This window comes from Nicotiana tabacum, chromosome 10 (genome assembly GCF_000715075.1).
Source record: "Nicotiana tabacum cultivar K326 chromosome 10, ASM71507v2, whole genome shotgun sequence".
Classification (NCBI taxonomy): Eukaryota; Viridiplantae; Streptophyta; class Magnoliopsida; order Solanales; family Solanaceae; genus Nicotiana; species Nicotiana tabacum.
Window position 1 is genome coordinate 127,948,848 of NC_134089.1, and position 21,059 is coordinate 127,969,906.

Here is a 21,059-nt window from a genome sequence, read left to right on the forward strand (position 1 = left end):
GAATAGAAAAACTAAATCAAAGAAGAACTTAGTGCAGTCATGTAGCTTAAGCAAGCAATTAGCGCACATAGGAAAAGCTTAAAACACATTTATTGATACTCAAATTTTGTTCACATGCTTAAATTGGTACTACAGTTGTGTAGCATATACCTGTAGCAGAAAAGAAGAATAAAAAAGGAAAATAAATTTCTGAAACAACTGGAAAGAGTAGTAGCAAGAAACCAAATAGCAGCAGAAAACCAGCAGGAACAATGAAACAACAACAAGTGAAGCTAAAGAAAATCCAACTTCAAGAACCCAGAAAGTTTTTCTACTTAGTAATTGCTGAAAAATATCGTCACCTTCTGTGTAAAACATTCTTCAAAATGAAGGAAAAAAGTGTCAATTTTCAGAGTGTATTTGTTGTGTGTCAAGTCTGTGAGAGGAGGAGTGATTTTATAGAATGTGAGCGTGAAGGAGAGGGGTGTGGGAATATTATACTAGCTTCCCTAAAAATCCAGGAATTGACATCTTTTGCAACTGATTTTGTACAACTGTCCCTCTCCTAGAAACTTCTTCCTATTTCCACGTTTTCTTCTCTTTTTCTTATTTTTGTGATTTATCTCTTGGAGCCTAATTTCTAAACTAAATAGTGAAACAGAAAACAGTCAAAGAACCTAAAAATCATAATAGAACAGTAACTTATTTAACCTAAAAACAGTAACTTATTTAACCCTAAACAGTTGCTTACTTAACCTAAATAACTGTGTAATTAGATTTTATACTAAAACTAACAATGCTAATTAGGACAGAACATCTAAAAAAATGGAAAAAGCAGAAGAATTATCTGGCTGGAGAAGAAAAAGAAGAAGAACAAAACAAAAGAACTAAGGAAGAGGATTTACCTCATTAAAACTCGAGTAAATCAACAAAGGCGGAATCCGACGAGCCAAATGAGCTTCAGCAAGTAATGAGAATTGTCACACGAGCATTGGCCGAAATTTCTTCAAACTTCCAATGCTACGCATAGCACTTCTTATCGCACATCGAAAAAGTAGAGAATCAACGATCAAAATGGGTTCTGGCCGGTCAATATGAATTTGACCGAATTCAAATGGCTTTGAGGCGAGGTAGAAATGCCCACAATTTGTGGTATACAAAGAATGAAGTTGATTGGTGCAAGTTATGACTTCAAAAGGGCTAAAAACCAAAAGAAATCAGAAAGGGGATGAATTAGGTTATCAGTAATTTCGGATTTGAAATTCTTCGGGCTTGGTGAGAATTTTGGAAAAATTAATGGGGGAATAAGGTTTAGGAGGGTGTGAGGAGTGTGTGATATCAATTTGGGGTGGTTTGGGGTGTCGCCGCCACCGCAGGCGATTTTCGGTGGGGCGACAGACGGTGGTGAGAGTCAGGAGTGAGAGAGAGAGATGAGTTTATGTGAGGTTTTTGGGTTAGGATGGGTCTAATCCGACACTTAAAAGGGAGTGGAACTTTAGTTCCCAACCATTGGATCATGACTGATCCAAGGCAAAGATTAAAAGTCCAATAAACATGGTAGTTTGGCATGAACGAACGGCTGGACCGGGTAGGGGGTTGGGCTAGGCGATTTGGGCGATTTTTAGGTCAATTAGGCCACTGAAAAATGGTTGTGGCCCAATTCGAAATCAAACCAAGCTCTTTTTTTCCTTTTTCTTTTTTTTTTGATTTTTAAATCCTATATAATTAATTAAAAACCTAAACTAAGTCCTAAATAAAACCAAATATGTAGAATTAAATTAATTATCTATTTCTAACATTAAAATAATTAATTAACTTAAAACTAATGAAAGAAAAATATAAATTTTAAAGCTAAAGCTAAAATGTAAAAATGAACCATATTTTTTGTGATTTTCGTTTAATAATGAAATTAGCTTATGTATTTAAATGCTAAAATGCCATTAAGATCTAGAAATGCTATGCAATAAAATGTTGAATATTTTTGGTACTTTCTTGTTATTTAAATATATTAAATATGCAACTAAACGCAAACAACAATTGACAAAGAATTCCTAAAAATTCTATAAAGCCAACATAATTAGAAAAATCTATTCTTTTGAATTTTGTAGGAGCATTATTAAGCTGGGCAAAAATCATGTGCTCATAGCTGTCCCGTTTTGCTTGGAAACACGAAGAGTTTTCGAGCAAAGATAAAGTGAGCCAATACGAGCATTTTTTGCCCGTTTGGATACTCCATGGGAAGCGTTTAGGAAAACGTTTGACCGAACCTTGCTTCGGAGGTTGCCTACATATCCTTGGCTACAAAGGAATCAGGTCAGTGTAGTTTTGGAGGTTTTGGTAGCTGGGACTACCGAGAAGCTGTGATTTCACTGCTGTTGCTGCTACTATTGCTTGCTAAACTCCTTATTACACCAAAATCAATATGAGAAGAAATTAAATAAGTCTATCATCCATGAGTTACAAGATTCTTATCTATGAGTCATCAAAAACTTGATCTTGAATCTTCTACACTTCTGTTGTGCATCTTGAACATTCGACTTGCATTCTTGAGCCGAGCTTCTGCTACCTCTAACTTGAATTAACCCTATTCTTCAGGCGGGCCCCTGTTGTTGTCTTGATGCTTGAGCTTAACTCTGAAATGAATTCCCTCGTTCTTCAGTCGGGAGCCTGCCAATAACTTAAAACTTGAAATGAATCTCCTCATTCTCCAGGTGTGCGCCTGCCACTGACATAAAACTTGAAATGAGTTCCCTCGTTCTCCAGGTAGGGCGCCTGCCACTGACATAAAACTTGAAATGAGTTCCCTCGTTCTCCGGGTGGGCGCCTGCCACTGACATAAAAATTGAAATGAATTTCCTCGTTCTCCAGGTGGGCTCCTGCCTCTGGCTTAAACTTGAAATGAATTCCCTCGTTCTCCAGGTAGGCGCATGCCTCTTTCTTAAACTTGAAATGAATTACCTCGTTCTCCAGGTGGGCTCTGTAACACCCCGTAAATTCGGCTTAGGTATGTATGAATGAGTTAAAGGAGTAGTAAGGTTATACTTTGGACATGTGAAGTCCCATCGGGATGATTATGGGTGAAAATAGTTGTTTAAAAATCAAGATGGAAAGTGAGGTGCATAAGATTCGACAAAATCGAACAATGTGTAACCACCGCGTTCGGCCGCGTTTGACTGCGACCGCGGTCGTGAGGCAGTGCTTCAGCTATTTACTGTGGTCAAGACCGCGGTGACTGACTTGGAAAGGCATTTTTTTAGCCCTATTTCGTCCCCCACAGCCCCAAAACATAAAAACTTGCTCTAGAAAGGAAAGCTCTCAAAAACCTAACTCCTTAAGGGTCCCTCCACCATCCAAGGTAAGTTCTAATGGTGATTCTAAGTTAATTTCAATTTCCCAATATCTTATTAACAGGGGTAAACCCTCCATATCATTAGATATTCGATTGGGACATCGTTGGTGAGAGAAGGAACCCTAGAACTAGAATTCAAGGGGATTGAACTTCAAAAAAGTAATGTTTTTACCCTCTAATTTATTCTAGCATTGGATTAATGATTACAGACTCTAGTTCATGAGATATGAATTGATGTGTTTGATAGAAAAGCATGAACGGTTACAGGTTTGGGGTGTTGATTGTTGATTCTTGGTTAAGGGTATTGTTTACCTTATGGGTGATAAAGAATGATGTTGATTATAAACATTTGAGACTATAGAATTTATCTAGGAGCAAGAGAATGCGTTATTGGGTGTAGAGACACTATTAATAAGGACTATGAAGCTTTATGCCGCCAAGTGTTTGAGAAAATGCCTAAGTGACCAAAACATGAGTATTATTGCTAATATGGAATCCTTTTGACTTGTATTGATATAGATTGAAGTTGAAAGGGTTGGCAAATGTTGTATTATGCTCAAGAGAAGGAAGTTAAGGTATGTGAGGCTAACTCTCTATATTTGGGAATCTTAATGATTCTCCTTATACTACATTTTTTTTACGACGTATCAATTGCCTCAGAAATATAGTTAAGCCTAGTTCCTTGAATAGTTGTAGAACTTCTATTCTCTAGCTTCATAACTCGTTCATGACTTTCATTCTGAACGTTGTGAGCTCAGTTCGTATTCAATATAGACTTGGGTTTGATGTCCCTAAGTCTCAGTATAGCTTACTCAGCATGTCATAAGCAGTTGAAGTTTCAGTGTTCATAACCAGTTCAAGAATACATGTCTCATTCTAGTCCTATTCAGTATTCCAGTATTATGTAACTCAGTATGATTCAGTATTCCAGTATTATGTAACTCAGTATGATTCAGTATTCCAGTATAATGTAACTTAGTGTGATCCAGTATTCCAGTATCATGTAACTCAGCGTGATTCAGTATTTCACTATTATGTATTGCAATATGATTCTCAATTCCTAATTTTAGATCTTTGAATGTCGAACACCTGTATTTGGGCCTAAGGCCGCAATTAATGCTTTATGCATCTTTGGGCCTGAGGCCACATTTATGTATACGTAAACTTGGGCCTGACGCTGCAGTTGTGCATACACACACACACACACACACAGATATATATATACATACATACATACATATATTGGGCCTGAGGCCGCAGTTTAATATTCAGATAAACAACATGTTCATCATTCAGAAGAGGGAGTATTCATATCCTTACTTCCTTTGTTCAGTTTAATTATTAGTTATCAGTTTAGGTATCAGTTATCAGCTATTATTTCAGTTTCAATAGTTATCATTTCAGTTATCAATTATCAATTCTCAGTTATCAGCTTAGTTTCAGTTTCAGCATTTTTAATTCTTCATTTCAGTTGCTTTACATACCAGTGCAATTCAAATGTACTGATGTCCCTTTTGCCCAGGGCCTGCATCTCACAATGCAGGTAATGATTTACAGGTTGATGATTCAGAGCACTAGGATTCTCGTACCAGCTATTTGGTGATCCCCAGTTCTTTTGGGGCATTATCATTACTTTATAGTCTTTCAGCATTTACAGATAGTTAGTGTTTTCAGTACTTCATTAGAGGCTTCATAGACTAGAGTAACAGTTAGACAAAGTCTCATGCTTTTCATATTAAGCTATGTTGGCTAAAAATATGTTTCAGAATTGTATTAGTATTTCCGTACATTGACTTATATCATCCAGACTTTCAATATATCAACATGTGTTAGTTTATCTTCCGTATTTAGTATATTAGGATATCACATGTTGATTCAGCCAGCCAGTTGGTTCGCTCGGTCATATATAGTCAGGCACCGAGTGTCGTGTTACGTCCGGGCCCAGGTTCGGGGCATGACAAAGCTTGGTATCAGGGCACTAGGTTCAAGAGTCCTAGGGAGTCTATGAAGCTGTGTCCAGTGGAGTTTCCTTTATATGTGTGTTTCGGCCACTTATATAGATGCTTAACTACCAAGACATCCAGGATTGTCTCATTTCTTTCTACTCTAGATCGTGCCATGAAAATTAGAGCAATAGGTAATCTTCTTTTACTATCGAATTCCATACGTATCGAATACCCAAGTGACAGGCAAGAAAAGTCTAAGGTTCTAGAACAGATGATTTGCTTATCGTGGTATTACTATGGAGTACATGTTGGTAAGAAATAAGATTTGATAGGATGTTGAAAGTGGGGTGCAATGGATAGCAGTACAGATTAGAGCATAACCTAATCAATAAGTACAAAAGCAGTTATTATGTTTTATGGTTGTCAGTTTATCTTAGTTACCAGTTAGCGGCCTTTTAGTTAGCAGGTTAATGGGTATTCAGTATGCCAGTTATTTGTTATTTAGTTACCGGATCTCCAATTTTCAGTGTATCAAAATTTCTGGAGACTTGTGAGTATACAGTGATGCATATGGATGCTAAAAAAAAATGTAAGTAACAGTGATTATAGCAAAATCTTCGCATGTTTTAGGGATTAAGACCCAAGACTCACCGGATGATGCATAAAGTGATTTATCAGATACGTATGGCAGTGTATCCGTATTTCAGACCCCATGATGTATCAGGTTAAGAATTCAACCACAGCGGGCATATAATTGATCACTATAGTTTTGGACAAAAAAGAGCTTAAGGGAAATATAGCTAAGAATAATATGATGTACGAAATGAGAACCGAGAGCAGACAACATTGAATTTTAGGGAAAGATTTTAAGTTGTTTAGATTTATACAAATCAGAACTAGAAGTACCACATTCGTAAGTTGCTATAAGAAGCAGTTATTGATGTAAGATAAAAGATATGGCATATCCCCCTTAGATTATGTGGCTAAGTGTTTACTCAAGATGTTTATAGTCTGAAGTGATTTTGAAGTATATAGAAAGTTTAGGGGTTAGATATTCCAATTTCATTTACGATAGATGAACTTTCCCTAAGTGTGATATATGTACATAGTTCAAGAAAAAGGATAGTATACGACCTCACAATAAGGTCGGATGATGAGGGAAGTTAGAAATAACCTTATGCTTCACTTTAATTTTTCAAAGCAGAACATGAACACATGATGCTAGCAGGTGGTTAGTAACAAAATAGTGAGTATGTTTGAGTAGATACAGTGAATTAGCACTTTCAACAGAGCTAGTATAGGTACAATTTGAATTACTTAGCCAGGTTAACTCTAGTGAGTGGATGACGATTTGAAATATTGAACGCTTGTTAGAACTTTAAGAGTTTAAGTTAAACCTGAAGCACAGTGATAGTGGGGGAAGAAAATTAGCTAGGCAGTGAGAGAGCAAACTATAGAAGAATAGCTTTTAAGAATTATCGAAAAGGGATCTCCACAAGATTGATAGTGTGAGTAGAGTGTGTGTATGACAGTTATGAATACACCAGCTTCCCGTTAAGTGAATAATTTGGGTTTTTCCTAGTAAGAAGAATTGCTCAAAAGTAAGTCAGAAGGTGAGTCTTCATTGACATAAAGTGCAAAGAATTTTTAAGGATAAGAAAAGTTATTTGGATCCCAACAAAAAGAGAAGGATCCGCAAGTATAAGACCTTTGGTCTAAGAGGGAGATATGAAAATCGATAGTAAGTCTATTTGGAGAATGATCACCGAGCTTAGTTATTGATGATAAAGTGATCACAGAAAGGCTATAAAAAAAATCATGCCCAGTTATGTATCACGAGGGTAGTGCTATCGCATGAGACTCTAATTTTCGGAGTATAGACTTAGCTCACAACAATTCTATAAGTGTTTTCAGGAAATGCTTAAGAAGATAATCAAGTGTAGGAAGTATAACTCATGATTGAGGTAGATAAGACAACTCTGGTAAAAGAAGTTTACCACTTACCCTAACTAGTAGTTTAATTTGCGTACTCCAAAGATAGTAGAGTTGTTGTGTAGAATATGACTTGTTCCCTATTAGTAGGCGAAGTGAAGGAGAAATAGTTTGAAGTTCCCTACTTGTTGTAGCTGAAAGAGGGGATTCACAGGCATAAAATGATAGCTTTGGAATAAGGGGGAGATGATAGTACTTTGAGGTACCGCGATAGATTGTGTGTTCCAGACATAGATGGACTTAAAGCGGGAAGATCATGCTAGGAGCCCAGAATTTTAGGTATTCTATTTACTCAAGTACCACAAATATGTATCATGGTCTTAAGGAGGTTTATTGGCGGACCAACATGAAAAAGAACATCACAGACTTCGTGGCCAAATTGTCTGAATTGTCAGCAAGTAAAAGTTGGGCAGCAGAAAGCCTAGTGTTTTATCACAGAATACATATATTTTGAGTGAAGATGGTAAATATGGAATTTATAACAGGATTATCTTACTCGTTTTAAAAGAATGATTTGATTGGATGATTGTAAATTGACTTACCAAGTCACCACATTTATTGCCAGTAAAGACTATAGATTCAGTAGAAGATTATACCAAGTTGTACATTCAGGAAATCATCTGATTGCATGGGACTCCGTTGTCCGTCATTTCGGACTATGGTGCTAAGCTTACAACAAACTTTTAGAAGTTCTTTCAGAAATGATTAGGCACAAATGTTTCATCCTCAGAAAGATGGCCAAGCAGAGCGCATTGTTCAAACAAGTTGAGGATATGTCCTTGATGTTAAAAGTAATTGGGATGATCACATACCTCTCATTGACCTTTCTAATAATAACCTACCATTCTAGTATCAAGATGGCACGTGCGAGACTCTATATGGGTGAAGGTATAGATCGCCAATTGGTTGGTCCAAAGTTGGTGAAGGGGAGTTGTTGGGACCAAATTTGGTCTATCAGGCTATGGAGAAGTTAAGTTGATTCAAGAGCATTTGAAGACGGCTCAGAACCGCCAAAATTCCTAGTCAAACGTGTGGCATAGTGACCTAGAGTTGCAAGTTGATGATTGGGTGTTTCGGAAGGTTTCGCCTATGAAAGGTGTTATGAGATTTGACAAGAAGGGGAAGCATAGTCCCTGCTATATTTCACGTACATTCAAGTTTCCAATACTCAGATACTCATGTCAGTTCAATACTCAGCTACTCATGTCAGCCCAATACTTAGATACTCATGCCAGTTTAGTACTCAGATATTGATCTTAGTTCAATACTCATTTATTTGTGTCAGTTCAATGTTCATATATCCATGTTAGTTCAGTATTCACGTATCAATGGCAGACCAATATTCAGTCAATGCAGCAGTCATTTAGTTCAGTATCTCAACAGTTCAGTAATCATGTATTCATTATATTTAGTATGCAAGTGTTAATGAAAGTTCATGTTTCCACTAGACCCATTTAAGGTTCGGAGTTAGCAGAAGTTACACAGGACAATCATTCGAGGACGAATGATCCCAAGGGGGAGATAATGTAACACCCCGTAAATTTGGCTTAGGTATGAATGAGTTAAAGGAGTAGTAAGGTTATATTTTGGACATGTGAAGTCCCATCAGGATGATTATGGGTGAAAATAGTTGTTTCAAAATCAAGATGGAAAGTGAGGTGCATAAGATTTGACAAAATCGACTAAGTTTGCAGAAGGCCCATCTTCAAGCAAGGTTTAATAAAAATGTTAAGGAATTTGGGAAAACTCAAAGCATACAACCTGTAGGCCTTTAAAATAGCTTTCCAACGATATAATGTAGAGCCCAAACGGAGCTTTGTGCAAAATGTTATGCCTATTTTACAGAACAATGTGTAACCACCGCGTTCTGCCGCGTTTGACCGTGACCATGGTCGTGAGGCAGTGCTTCAGCAATTTACCGCAGTCGGGACCACATTCAGGCTTACTGGGATGTGGTGGCTGACTTGGGAAGTCATTTTTAGCCCTATTTTGTCCCCCACAGCCCCAAAACATAAAAACTTGCTCTAGAAAGGAAAGCTCTCAAAAACCTAACTCCTTAAGGGTCCCTCCACCACCCAAGGTAAGTTATAATGGTGATTCTAAGTTAATTTCAATTTTCCAACATCTTATTAACATGGCTAAACCCTCCATATCATTTGATATTCGATTGGGACATCGTTGTTGAGAGAAGGAACCCTAGAACTCGAATTCAAGGGGATTGAACTTCAAAAAGGTAATGTCTTTACCCTCTAATTTATTCTAGAATTGGATTAATGATTACAGACTCTAGTTCATGAGATATGAGTTGATGGGTTTAATAGAAAAGCATGAACGGTTATAGGTTTGGGTGTTGATTGTTGATTCTTGGTTAAGGGTATTGTTTACCTTATGGGTGATAAAGAATAATGTTGATTATAACCATTTGAGACTTTATAATTTATCTAGGAGCAAGAGAATGAGTTATTAGATGTAGAGACACTATTAATAAGGACTATGAAGCTTTATGCCACCAAGTGTTTGAGAAAATGCCTAAGTGACCAAAACAAGAGTATTATTGCTAAAATGGAATCCTTTTGACTTGTATTAATATAGATTAAAGTTGAAAGGGTTGCCGAATGTTGTATTATGCTCAAGAACAAGAAGTTAAGGTGTGTGAGGATAACTCTCTATATTTGGGAATGTTAATGATTCTCCCTACACTCCGTTTCTTTTACGACGTATCAATTGCCTCAGAAATATAGTTAAGCCTAGTTCCTTGAATAGTTGTAGAACTTCTATTCTCTAGCTTCATAACTCGTTCATGACTTTCATTATGAACGTTGTGAGCTTAGTTCGTATTCAATATAGACTTGGGTTTGATGTACCTAAGTCTCAGCATAGCTTACTCAGCATGTCATAAACAATTGAAGTTTCAGTGTTCATAATCAGTTCAAGAATACATGTCTCATTCTAGTCCTATTCAGTATTGCAGTATTATGTAACTCAGTATGATTCAGTATTTCAGTATTATGTAACTCAGTATGATTCAGTATTCTAGTATTATGTAACTCAGTGTGATCCAGTATTCCAGTATCATGTAACTCAGCGTGATTCAGTATTTCACTATTATGTATTGCAGTATGATTCTCAATTCCTAATTTTAGATCCTTGAATGTCAAACACCTGTATTTGGGCCTGAGGTCGTAGTTATGTATATGTATACTTGGGCACGAGGCTGCAGTTGTGCACACACACACACACACACACACACACACACACACACACACACACACACACATATATATATATATATATATATATATATATATATATATATATATATATATATATATATATATATATATATATATAGGGCCTGAGGCCGCAGTTTAATATTCAGATAAACAGGTAGTTCATCATTCAGAAGAGGGAGTATTCATATCCTTACTTCCTTTGTTCAGTTTAATTATTAGCCATGTTGTTGGTGCAATAAAATTGAAGCTGAGCTGTTACGGGGTAATGATGCCCTATTTCAGAAATGAGTATAGCCCTTGTTCTGACACCTTTCATATTAGTAGCTCCATCAAAGAAGAGTTTCCAACCTGGCTTTTCATCATGGTCATCCTCGTCAATATGCATCACTTTTTTATCAGGAAAATAAGTCTTCAATGGCTTATACTCTTCATCCACCGAATTCTCGGCCAAGTGATCGGCCAAGGCTTGGGCTTTCAGTGCGGTCCGAGTCACATAGATGATGTCAAACTCTGTGAGTAAAATCTGCCACTTTGCAAGTCTTCCTGTGGGCATAGGTTTCTGAAAGATATACTTTAGAGGATCCATGCGAGAGATGAGGTAAGTAGTGTAGGATGAAAGATAATGCTTCAACTTTTGTGCCACCCAAGTTAGGGTGCAACATATCCTTTCAAGAAGAGTGTACTTAACCTCATAAGAAGTGAACTTCTTGCTGAGATAATAAATGGCTTGCTCTTTCTTGCCCGTGATGTCGTGTTGACCCAACACACAACCAAAAGAATTATCCAGTACTGTCAAATAGAGAATTAAGGAACTCCCAAGCTCCGGCGGGACTAGAACAGGTGGGTTTGACAGGTATCTCTTGATCTTATCAAATGCTTCTTGACATTCGTCAGTCCACTTGACCGTAACATTCTTCTTCAGCAACCTAAAGATGGGCTCACAGGTTGTCATGAGTTGAGCAATAAATCTGCTGATGTAATTTAACCTCCTCAGCAGGCTCATCACCTCGGCTTTGTTCTTTGGTGGTGGTAATTCTTGGATGACTTTGATCTTCAAAGGATCCAACTTAATACCACATCGACTGACTATGAATCCCAATAGTTTCCCGGACGGGACACCAAATGCACATTTTGCTGGATTAAGCTTGAGGTTGTACCTGCGGAGCCTTTGGAAAATTTTTCTCAAATTCCTGACATGGTCGGACTGCTTCCTTGAATTTATGATCATATCATCTACATAAACCTCAATCTCCTTATGTATCATGTCATGAAATATGGTAGTCATCACCCTCATGTAAGTTTTCCCAGCGTTCTTCAAACCAAATGGCATTATCCGGTAGCAATATGTTCCCCATGGCATGATGAATGCTATCTTTTCTGCATCTTCCTCATCCATCAGGATCTGGTGATAGCCCGCGTAATAATCCATAAAAGACCCGATCTCATGTTTGGCACAATTATTGATCAAAATGTGAATGTTCGGCAATGGAAAGTTATCCTTTGGGCTTGCCTTGTTGAGATTGTGATAATTAACACATACCCTGGTCTTACCATCATTCTTTGGTACTGTCACAACATTAGCTAACCAAGTGAGATATTGAGTGACCCGAATGACTTTTTCCCCAAGTTGCTTTGTGATTTCTTCCTTAAACTTCACACTCATGTCAGTCTTGAACTTTCTTAACTTATGCTTGACAGGAGGGAATGCAACATCAGTTGGCAATTTATGAACTACCAAATCAGTGCTCAAACCTTGCATATCATCATATGACCATGCAAAGATATCTTTGTATTCAAAAAATGCTTTGATTATTTCTTCTTTGATTTGCCGTTCCAAATGCACACTTACCTTGGTTTTCCTAACATTATCCTGATCTTCTAAATTGATTGCTTCAGTTTCATTCAAATTAGGCTTGGGTTTTCTTCAAAGTGTTTTAGTTCTTTACTGATTTTCTCAAATGCTACTTCTTCATCATATTCTGTTTCATCATCACACTCTACTTCTTGGATTATTATTTCAGAGTTAGATTGGCTTTTAAGACTTGGCTGAAAATTCCTCATGCATGTCATGTCATTGAACCCAGCATAAAAAGAACTGTACTAAAGAAAAAAATAAAATGAAACGCTATCAGGAATAATGAAAAATGGTAAATTGTATTTCATTGAAAATAAAGGATAGAAAGGTTTGTACATCAAAACAAGCAAAAATTAAAAATTTGGATTACAACCCAGGAATAACCCAAATAACAGAAAGGAGAACAAAGCAAACTACCAAAACTCCTTCCGGGTAGGGAGATGAGTAGCCTTCCAATTGCTAAGATTCACTTTTGGCCCAACGAACTGCACATCTACTTTACTGGAACCTTCCCTAAATTCCACCATATTAACCTCATCAAACAGACCCTGGAACCACTTGATCAGCTCTTTATCAAAGTCGACCACAGGTTTTGGGACAGATGATATTGGACATTTTGAGGCCTCTGGCTTGACAAAAGACTTGGAGATGTGTGGAATAGGCTTAGGGAGTGACCATACCTTATGTTTCAAATTTCTAGCCTTTTTCACGTCCTTTTCTGTAGGCGTGAATCCCAAACCAAATGTACCAAAACTTTCACGTAGACACACTGGATGCACAATACCCTACAGGGATGAACCCAGACCTTTGCTCGGCTCGAAATCATTCTTCAACATTTCATTTGCTACCATGACGGACGCGGATGATAGCTTCGGACCTGGAATGCATTCTCCCTCAGGAATCTTATCGCCAGACACCATTTCAAAAGTTTGGTAGAACCAAGGCCCTTTATCATCTTCAACTTCAATGAATATAACAGTTGTGTCATTATAAGCAGATAATTTCTCATCACCACGCACAACTATTTTCTGTTTGTCTCATTCAAAATTTACCATTTGATGCAAAGAAGAAGGGACTACCTTATCAGCATGTATCCAAGGCATGCCCAACAGCAAGTTGTAAGAGACAGCCACGTCTAGTACTTGGAACTCCATGGTGAACTCAACTGGACTTATTAATAATTCGAGCATTACATCCCCGATAGAATCTTTCCCTCCTCCATCAAAACCTCGAACACATACACTGTTCACATGGATTCTTTCACCAATCTTCAACTTTTGCAAAGTGGATAGGGGACAGATATTTGCACTAGAGCCGTTATCAACCAAAACCCTTGAAACAATAGAATCCTCGCACTTCACCGTGAGATAAAGAGCTCTGTTATATTGTGTACCTTCTATAGGAAGTTCATTATCTGAGAAAGTGATCCAGTTTGCTTCAAATATCTTTGTAGCAATCTTTTCCAGGTGGTTCACCATGATCTTATCAGGAACAAATACCTCATTAAAAATCTTCATCAAGGCTCTGTGGTGTTCATCGGAATGTATCAGAAAAGACAAAAGAGAAATCTGAGCTGGTGTTTTCCTTAACTGATCTATAATGAAATAGTCTTGCATTTTCATCCTTTTTAGGGACTCCTCTACCTCTTCTTCGGTGACCGACTTCTTCACTGGAATTTGGATATCCTTGACTGGCTTGGCTTTCCTCAATTCCTCTGGGGTAAAGCATCTCCCAAAACGAGTCAATCTTTCGATTTCATTTACTTCTTCCTCCACTTCTTTTCCTTTATACGTCACTATCACCCGTTTGTAATTCCACGGGACAGCCTTTGTATCAACCATTGGCAACTAGGATACTGGTTTAACAATAACAGGGGTAATACGGGCCCCTTCCATGATTATGACAGGCTTGTTTGGGATCCCTAGCATGACCACTTTTGGCTTTTCCTGACTTGCTCCAACATCATTTGGAAGACCTTTCACTACCAACATAGGTGGCTTCACGTTGAGCGTGCTTAGCTTCTCTGACACTCCTTCAACTATCAAGGGCGTCGCTTTTATAGAATTTGGAGCCTTAACTGGATTACTTTCACTAGCACGAATCGTCATGACAGACTTAGAAGTATTCTTGGGCTCCCTATCTTTACAAACTATTTTGATCATATGTGTCTCTGCATGGGCTGACAAAGGATTTTGGGTGATATTTGGCACTTCCGGGCTCTGGACAATAATTTGATTTGTATCAATAAGCTCTTGGATTGCTTTTTTCAAATGCCAACACTTCTCTGTATCGTGCCCTGGGGCATCAGAACAATATGCGCATCAGAGGGAATAATCAAGGTTCTTTGGAGGGGAATTTGGTAACTTTGACTCAATCGGCCTCAAGACGTCCAACTGCCTCAACCATTGAGACAAACTGGCATAGAACTCTCCAAGAAGGGTAAAAGTTTATTTCCGCTGCTGCCTTTCTCTTCTATAATCCAGCCTTGGTCGAAAGCTTAGACCAGGATTTTGGTATGGTTGTGGAGGTGGATAAGGATTTTGTGTGGTTAGAGCACGCCATTGCGGGTAAAGAGGGGGTTGAGCTTATGATTGCACATGGTGAACATGATATTGGGGTGGTCTGATTGAGTATTGAGGTTCTTGTGGTGGGAAATAATGTTGGGGTGGATTATATGGAGCTTGAGAGTAGGCTTGAGGTTAAGGTCGAGGCTAGGTGTATTGGTGAGGTGAACCCCTTGGGCCATGCCATGATCCCGAGACAACCATAGTGATATCATTTTTCTTCTTTTTGCCTAACACACCTTCGGTGCCACCTTGGATCGCATGTGTGGTTGCTTTTATGGCGGTGTAGCTCATGATCTTGCTTAACTTGAGTCCTTTTTCGACCATTCGTCCCATATTTACCACCTCATTCAAGGACTTACCTATGGACGAGATCAAATGGCCAAAGTAAGTAGGCTCCAAGGCTTGGATAAAGTACTCCACCATTTCATCTTCTTCTTCTATTGGAGGATTGACCCGTGCAACCTGCTCTCTCCATTTGAAACCATATTCCCTAAAGCTCTCACTGGGCTTTTTCTCTATCTTGGTCAAGGATAGGCGATCTGGATCAATGTCTACGTTGTACTAAAAATGCTGAGCAAAGGCCTGAGCTAAGTCATCCCATGTATACCACCTGCTAGTTTTCTGGCGGGTGTACCATTCCAGAGCTGCCCCACTCAGACTCTGGTTGAAATATGCCATCAATAGTTCGTCCTTCCCATCGGCACCTCTATCTTACAACAGAAGCCTCTCAAGTGGGCCATGGGATCTCCATGCCCATCATACAAATCAAACTTGGGTATCTTGAACCCAGCGGGCAACTGGACGTCAGGGAACAAACACAAATCCTTGTAAGCCACACTTACTTGGCTTCCTATCCCTTATATGTTTCTCATAGATTACTCTAAACTTTTCACTTTTTTGAATATCTCATCCTGCTCCACATTCCTGGATGGTTTCTCAGTTTCAACAGGAGGTTCAAAGTGAGAGGTATGGGAATAAGGGTTCGTGACTTTGAAAGTTGGTTATGGATCATAATATTGGGTATCTGGAGCTTGGAACGTCGGTTCACCAGAAGATCGATGGAGGGTAGCTCGCGGAGGGCTACAAAAATAGGAGCAGATATCGAAGCAGGGTACGCAGTTATTTTGGCTTGTAGAGCATGGAAAGTTTGGGACGAGATGCCGGGGTAGTGGTGGTAAGGGGTAAAGCCCAGTGCATGCTGAGGGGAAAGATCAATGGTAATGAGATTTTGGGCTTGTGAAAGTGGTGGGATGAAAGTAGGATTTTCTGTGTAATTTGCGGGAAATGAAGGTAGAGGATGCCCCCTGATCTAGGCTTGATATATTTCTGCCATTTGATGCTTCAACCTGTTGACCTCCTCTTTCAATCGGGACTCAGATTCCACCATCTTTCTCGGTGGGTCAACCACCCCTGTGTCCGATTCTTTGCTAGCCATGAGTGCCTTGCGTTTTGAACTGGTGTTATATGGATGACTTGCCAGAATGCCAAACAAACTAACCACCTTCCTGAATTTAAGAGCAGTAGCAAACTTGTTAGTTTCAAGAGTTTAACAGATAAGGAAATCGCATGTTTGGGATGCAATGCACCTAAACAATTAAGCAAATCTATCATGTGTTTGAACGATTGCATGTTTCATCCTGGCCTTAACTAACCCTTTTCATTCTGCACCTTTTTTCGTTTCTGCCTCCCTTTAATCAGTCTTGTTTTTCTCACTTTGTTCATGTCGCTCTTTTATTTTTGCACTATCTTTTGTTCTTTTGTTTTGCCACTCTTTTTCTTTTCATTCAATTTTTTTCTCTTTTTTAATGGCTATGATCGAATCCTATGAGGATTGCCTATGTATCATGACGCTGCATGAATCAGATCATTATGTAATTTAGAAAATAAATGTGAAAATAAATAAAAGAATTTTTTTTGTTTTTTTTAAAAATATTTCATTAAATAAAATCTTTTTTTGGGGTTTTCTATTACAAAGGCTTGGAAATACTGATAATAAAAAAACATACAGACTTAAAAATAGAAAAAACAAACAGACTTAGAAAAGACTAACAGACTCAAAAAGGTGAAATATAGACTCAGAGTTGAAAGAAAGTCAGGAATACATAAGAGCCTCCAATGCTACTTTGGGGGCCCACGGGATATCAGTTGGTCTCGACACGGGCCTGCGTGCAATCTCTTTTTAAAAGTACTCTAAATTAGCCATCACCTCACGAACAAAGGTCATCACAGCAGCAAAGAACATGGACCTGGTTATATCTTCGCACTCATGGCACTTCATTACAAGATAATCACCGATTTCTTAATCCTCATTCTAATGACACCCTTTTCTTGGAGCAGGCGTCCAATTTTCTGAGACCGGGCCTCTAACACCTGTGTGACTGTATGGTTTTGCTCTTGCAATTGTTGCATGTCTTCTTCCAATCGGGACATCAATGTATAGCAATGCTCTCTTTCCGCTTTGAAATTCTTTGTTTGCTGGGCCAATTTATTTTAAAAAGTAGTCAGCTTCTTCTTTAAAAACTTGAATACTCTCTCATACTTTTTCCTTAGCTACTGAGCAAACCTTGTCCGTTCTTCTACATTTTTTGCCAATTTTGCCCGAGCTTTTGCCAATTCATCCTTGGCCTTCGCCAGGTCAAACCCATAATCCTGCACCTTTAACCTTAAACTGCTCATGATTTTTTCATCCTTCTCGCTCCTCACAGGCGCTTCAGCAGCTATCCTTATATCCTAGAGTTGGGCTCAGAGCGGCTTGTTCTCTTGGGTCAACCTTCTCCTTTCACCTTCAGCTTCTTGCGACTGTAAGTCATTATTAAATGAGACGTTTCTCAACTTTTATTCTAAGGTGTAAATGATGGCTTGATATTTTTTCTCCTTTTCTCCCCAGGCCAAACTTTCTCAGATTTTATCATCAAAATCCTAAACATGAGGTCTTTTGGCGGGCCTTTCAGGCTCGGGCTCATAATTAGCACAAGACTTTCTCTCAAACTAAGGGCATAATCTGGATCCACTTCTCCTCTCGTAGGGTCTAGTACCTGGGTGTCATCTTTCAGATATCGGCAACCATTCCAATCTTGTTCGACTAAAGCCTCGAGTAATGTAGCTTCTATGTATAGCTCAATAACTTGGGTACTCAAATCTTCATCTTCGGGCACCACTTGATATCTTCCTAATTGCCTTAAAACTCTCTGCGGTGCATATGGTTGGACACTTTTTAAACCCATCAACATCAAATAGCCTTTCGTAGCCGTCATGTGTATGACTTCCCTTACCGGAAGCCACCCCAAAGTCCATTCAATCTGGCTTGCCTTTAGAGTTTTTAGATAGGAGACCCATGCTTCAAACCCTTTAGGAGAATTGTAATCTCTCACCCTCACCGCATAACTCCCAATTAAGTTGTTCTTGCTCGGGCCATAATACATGAATTTGGGGTGATGGCGGAGATACTCGATCAACCACATTTGCAAAAGAATGTTGCAACCTTCAAAGAACTGAGCCCTGGACTTACAAAATGTTAATGCTCGATAAATGTCCGCCAACATTAGTGGAGCAAGTGTATGATCTTCTTTGGTAGTGAGGATTTGCGCAATTCTGGCCATGAGGATATCTATTGTCCCTTCTGCATTCGGGAAGACCATAGTTCCCAGAAACGCCACTATGAAAGCAAAGCGACGATGAATTTGCCAGGTTCTCTTATTTTGTTTGTTGTTTAACCCCTTTTCATGTGTTTCAAACCCAACTGAGTGCCCAAACCTGGAATACAAGGAGTAAAAGGAACATCATCCTTTGTTTACATTGGTCTTCTTTATTTGCTTACTAATATTTAGGAGATCGAAGAATTTTTGCACAGAGGGAGGCCTTGGGAATATAAGTTGCTAATTTTTCAAGTCCCGGCCAAAATCAATATATCCGGCTATTTCCTCCAAAGTAGGAGTAAGCTCAAAATCCGAGAAGCAAAAAACATTGTGGACAGGATCCCAAAAAGTTACCAAGGCCTTAATTAGATCATCCCGCGGTTTGACTTCCATAATGTCTGTAAAGGCACCCAAATGCTTTTTTACCCAATCCTGACCTTCTTTATCTAAATCATACCACCACATTTGAAACTGCACCGGAGACTGTTCTACGACCATTAGTGACGGGTTCTGGAGAGTGTTAATTTGTTCCTGTGGATGGTTAAGGTTAGGGTTGACTCCTGTGGACTCTTTTGCAAAACAAGTTTTTAATTTTCTAAAACTAGAGAAAATTATGAAGGAGGCCTTGGGAATATAAGTTGAGGGAAGAAGAAGAAGTATATAGGTGGACTGAGGAGAAATCACCAAGGTCCCTTCATAATATGACTATTTCTAAGGAGAAATACTTTTCTTCCTTTCTAAGGAGAAAAATCAAAGGAGAGTGGCCATTTATGCAATATTAGCAAAATGTGGCTATTTTTGCAAACATGGTCCCTTCACAATTTCAAATAAATTTTTAGGCCAGGGAGGGGCACTTTATGGAAAAGTGACGCTTCACTGACAGACATGTCCGTTCTTTACAAAAATAGCCCTTCGATAATTGGAAGATGTTCTAGGCTATTCTGGCAAAAACGTCTTAAGACGTAAACGAAGCTGGTTCGACTTACTCTTTGAACCAAAACACTAGAACACACTTTATTTTATTTTGGTTATTTTTGCAAAAATGAGGTCGAACCATATGTAGGTTGCCTACGTATCTCACATCCGGTGAGAATCAAACCTGCGTAGTTTGGTCAATTTTGACATAATCGGAAAAAATATGTTATTGACTCATTTTGAAATGACTTTTTTTTTTTTTCAATTTTCATCACTTTTCCTTCTTTTTTTTGTGAAAAGATTTCGGCAGAGTTTCGGGATATTTTCAAATATCAGGATTTTCAGAACTGGGCTTAATTTCTATCCTACATCACTCTTGGTTTTTCTCTTGATTTCCTTTTTCTAGCCGATCAACATGCAAGTTGAAGCAAAGAAATGTACAAATAGCACGTAAGATGCATCAGGATGGTCTTTTATTTGGGTACACTCATCCTAGACGGACCCAACTCATATGTTGAGTCCCCAAAGTCGAATGCACGTGATGCAAACAAACGTTCCTACTAGGGATCCGGCATGAGGCTATGTTATTCTAGGTTTAAACCTGGGGTTGTGTTCTAGACATGGCTTGCCCAAGCGGACAGCTCGAGCCGGGGTGGGGGCAATGTATCGGGAGCACGAAAGTCTACCGGCATAGTTGCTGACCCAGACTCGTTCTATTTGGTATGATTTCTAACAGAAAAGTGGGCCACGCATACGTACGCACCATAGTTTTAGAAGACTCAGAAGGAAAGCGTAAGAAGACAGTTTAATACAGTTCAAATAATATCAAAGCAGTAAATGAGCGGCAATTAGCACATTAGGTCCAAACACAGTAATATCAATAAAAAATAAAGCCAAGTGTAGATCACATTAACAAGCTCGAATTCTGAACCCTGAACCAGAGATTCTGGGTTCGCTCCCCAGCAGAATCGCCAGAGCTATCACACCTCCTTTTTCCCGAGGGGATAGAGAGTTTTTCCAATTAAAGTGAAAATAATTGAAATGAGATTATTTATTTAATCAGAGTCTCCACTTGGGATAATTATATGGTGTCCCAAGTCCCCGGTTTATTTTAAATCACATATCGAGGAAAATTGACTCTGTTTTAAAGTATGTGAAAACTAGAAGACCGGGTAAGGAATTCTGTTAATCCGGGAGAAGGTATTGGGCATTCTCGAATTTCGTGGTTTTAGCATGGTCGCTTTAAATATACCTGTCTTAATTAAATTGTTTAATTACTTATTTTAGAACCTATGCGCATTTCACCTCTTACCGCTTTTAATTACGGTGCTTATGGATTAATCATTGAAATGTGTCATATGTGTGTAAGCCTGTTTTATTTGGGGCGCTATAATCATGCCACGCGTATGTGTACACAATTAATCACGCTTTATTAATTAAAGATTGTTTGGCCAAAGTTGCTTGAATGCATACTTTGATTTATTTTTGGGAATCGTAACCATGTTACGGGAACGTGTACACAATCACGATAGTAGATTAAAAGTGCGCCTAAAGCATTGCTACGAACACTCATTTTAAGAAATCATAA